Here is a 697-nt window from a genome sequence, read left to right on the forward strand (position 1 = left end):
AGACATAACTTATGAATAACACAACAAGATAAATCAGGGGAGAGGAGACCATAACCCGCCTCGCCGGCCGCAGCCCACGCAGGAGCTGTCCTGAGCTGACGGGCCACGGGCGCCGCCTGGTCGTGTGCATGGCCCTCCTGGGTTCTAGCGTGTACGACGAGCGGACCTTCCGGCAGTTCCTCATCTCCACGTTAGGTCATGTCAGGGCTTTAGCCTCACCAAAATCTTACATGTTATCACCATCCTTTACCACGAGAAAGTAGTCCATTACGTAAGATTCCCTTCAGTTGCACTTCTCCGTGGTGATGTCTCTCATACTAAGCCACGAGCTATAGTAGATACAGTGCGCTTCGCGTACGAGGAAACTGGCGTGTCCGGCGTGCTCGGATGATCGCGTCAGGGTACGTAAAGGGCTTTAGGTCGCCAGCAAGTCGTTCACAATGTCACGGATCGGTTCGAGTGTAAGCTCACATCATCGATTTTAAGTGTGGAAAATGTTATATATATACTAGTTTCAGTATATGTCTCCTCCATTCTAAATATATAAGTAACATTTGACTTTGCTACCTCGGTATGCAACTCGAACTACGCCATCCAGGGGACAACAGTCTCCACCCACACGACACCACACACATACGTAAAACCAAGGTACGTGATTTTGTTATGTATAATACCATATAAAGTGCTAGAAATTTAT

General features: G+C 48.2%; 1 protein-coding gene across 1 annotated transcript in view; it reads left to right on the forward strand.

Annotated features, from left to right (window-relative positions):
* Positions 1 to 697, forward strand: part of LOC119582390 (adenylate cyclase type 2-like) — a gene marked incomplete in the record, with an annotated part of 138,831 nt that overhangs the window by 108,299 nt on the left and 29,835 nt on the right.

Source organism: Penaeus monodon, chromosome 15, assembly GCF_015228065.2.
Source record: "Penaeus monodon isolate SGIC_2016 chromosome 15, NSTDA_Pmon_1, whole genome shotgun sequence".
In the NCBI taxonomy this organism is placed as follows: domain Eukaryota; kingdom Metazoa; phylum Arthropoda; class Malacostraca; order Decapoda; family Penaeidae; genus Penaeus; species Penaeus monodon.